The sequence below is a fragment of the Triticum urartu genome, chromosome 4, assembly GCF_003073215.2.
Source record: "Triticum urartu cultivar G1812 chromosome 4, Tu2.1, whole genome shotgun sequence".
Classification (NCBI taxonomy): Eukaryota; Viridiplantae; Streptophyta; class Magnoliopsida; order Poales; family Poaceae; genus Triticum; species Triticum urartu.
Window position 1 is genome coordinate 80,441,489 of NC_053025.1, and position 3,074 is coordinate 80,444,562.

A 3,074-nucleotide genomic window follows, 5' to 3' on the forward strand; every position below is an offset into this window, starting at 1 on the left:
CTGTGACTACTAGACCGATTAGTGAGGAAGCTAATGATGATGATCATGTAACTTCAGATCAAGTTACTACCGAACCTCGTAGGTAAAACCAGAGTGAGATCCGCACCAGAGTGGTACGGTAATCCAGTTCTTGGAGGTCATGTAACTTGACCATTGAAGCCTACGAACTATGAGGAAGCGATGATGAGCCCAGATTGCATGAAATGGCTTTGAGGCCCATGAAATCTGAGATGAGATCCATGTATGAGAACAAAGTATGGACTTTGTTGACTTGCCCAATGATTGGCGAGTCATGTGAGATTAAATGGATCTTCAAGAGGAAGAGACGGACGCTGATTAGTAGTTTACTATCTACAAAGCTCGACTTTTCCGCAAAGGTTTTCGGCAAGTTCAAGGGATTGACTACGATGAGACCTTCTCACCCGTAGCGATGGCTTAAGTCTGTCCGAAAATCATGTTAGAATTGCCCGCATTTATGATTATGAAATTTGGCAAATGATGTCAAACTGCATTCCTGAATGGATTTCTGCAAGAAGAGTGTATATGATACAACAGAAGGTTTTGTCAATCCTAAAGGTGCTAACAAAATGTGCAGCTCCAGCGATCCATCTATGGACTGGTGGCAAGCATCTCGGAGTTGGAATATACGCTTTGATGAGATGAATCAAAGCATATAGCTTTATACAGACTTGCAGTGAAGCTGTTATTTACAAGAAAGTGAGTGGGAGCACTACAACATTTCTGATAAGTATATTGTGAATGACATATTTTGATCGGAAATAATGTAGAATTATTTTCTGCAAAGCATAAAGGAGTGGTTTTGAAAGAAGTTTTTTCCAAAGAAAGACCTCGGTAAGCTGCCTTACATATTAAGTATCAGATCTATAGAGATAGATCAGACGCTTGATAAGTTTTTTCAATGGAGTACATACCTTGACAATATTTTTGAAGTAGTTCAAAAATTGGAACGGTCCAAAGAAAGAGTTCTTGGCTGTGTTTACAAGGTGTGAAATTGAGTAAGACTCAAAGCGACCACGGCAGAAGATAGAAAGAGAATGAAAGTCATTCCCTATGCCTCAGCCATAGGTTCTATAAAGTATGCCATGCTGTGTACCAGATCTATTGTATACCCTACACTGTGTTAAGCAAGGGAGTACAATAGTGATCTAAGAGTAGATCACTGGACAGCGGTCAAAATTATCCTTAGTGGAATAAGGAAATATTTCTCAATTATGAGGTGACCAAAAAGGTTCGTCGTAAAAAGTTACGTCGATGCAAGTTTTGACATAGATCTGGATGACTCTAAGTCTCGATCTAGATACATATTGAAGTGGGAGCAATTAGCTAGAGTAGCTCCGTGCAGAGCATTGTAGACATAGAATTCGCAAAATACTTACGGATCTGTATGTGACAGACCCGTTGACTAAAATTATCTCACAAGCAAAACATGATCACACCTTAGTACTCTTTGGGTGTTAATCACATAAACGATGTGAACTAGATTACTGACTCTAGTAAACCCTTTGGGTATAGGTCACATGACAATGTGAACTATGGGTGTTAATCACATGGTGATGTGAACTATTAGTGTTGAATCACATGGCGATGTGAACTAGATTATTGACTCTAGTGCAAGTGGGAGACTAAAGGAAATAATCCCTAGAGGCATAATAAGTTATTATTATTTCTTATTTCATGATAAATGTTTATATTCATGCTAGAACTGTATTAAGGCAAACATAATACATGTGTGAATACATAGACAAACAAAGTGTCACTAGTATGGCCTCTACTTGACTAGCTCGTTATCCAAAGATGGTTATGTTTCCTAACCATAGACATGTGTTGTCATTTGATTAAAGGATCACATCATTAGGAGAATGATTGTGATTGACATGACCCATTCCATAGCTTAAGCACCCGATCGTTTAGTATGTTGATATTGCTTTCTTCATAACTTATACATGTTCCTATGACTATGAGATTATGCAACTCCCGTTTACCGGAGGAACACTTTGTGTGCTACCAAATGTCACAACGTAACTGGGTGATTATAAAGGAGCTCTACAAGTGTCTCCAAAGGTGAATGTTGGGTTGGCGTATTTCGAGATTAGGATTTGTCACTCCGATTGTCGGAGAGGTATCTCTGGGCCCTCTCGGTAATGCACGTCACATAAGCCTTGCAAGCATTACAACTAATGAGTTAGTTGCGAGATGATGTATTACGAAACGAGTAAAGAGACTTTCCAGTAATGATATTGAACTAGGTATTGAGATACCGATGATCGAATCTCGGGCAAGTAACATACCGATGACAAAGGGAACAACGTATGTTGTTATGCGGTCTGACCGATAAAGATCTTCGTAGAATATGTGGGAGCCAATATGAGCATCCAGGTTCCGCTATTGGTTATTGACTGGAGACGTGTCTCAGTCATGTCTACATTGTTCTCGAACCCGTAGGGTACGCACGCTTAAGGTTTCGATGACAGTTATATTATGAGTTTATGAGTTTTGATGTACCGAAGGAGTTCGGAGTCCCGGATGAGATCGGAGACATGACGAGGAGTCTCGAAATGGTCGAGAAGTAAAGATCGATATATTGGACGACTATATTCGGACATCGGAAAGGTTCCGAGTGATTCGGGTATTTTCGGAGGTACCGGGGAGTTACAGGAATACGAGGAAGAAGCAATGGGCCTTAATGGGCCATAGTGGAAAGGACCAGGAGGTGGCGCGCGCCCCTCCCAAGCCCAGTCCGAATTGGACAAGGGGTTTGGGGCGCGGCCCCTCTCTCCCTTCCTTCCCCTCTTCCCCCTTTCCCCCCTTCTCCTAGTTGGACTAGGAAAGGAGGAAACCTACTGCAACTAGGAGTAGGAATCCTACTCCCTGGCGCGCCCCTCCTAGGGCCGGCCTCCTCCCCCTTGCTCCTTTATATACGGGGGCAGAGGGGCACCTATAGACACACAAGTTGATCCACATGATCATATTCTTAGCCGTGTGCGGTGCCCCCTTCCACCATAATCCTCGATAATATTGTAGCGGTGCTTAGGCGAAGCCCTGCGACGGTAGAA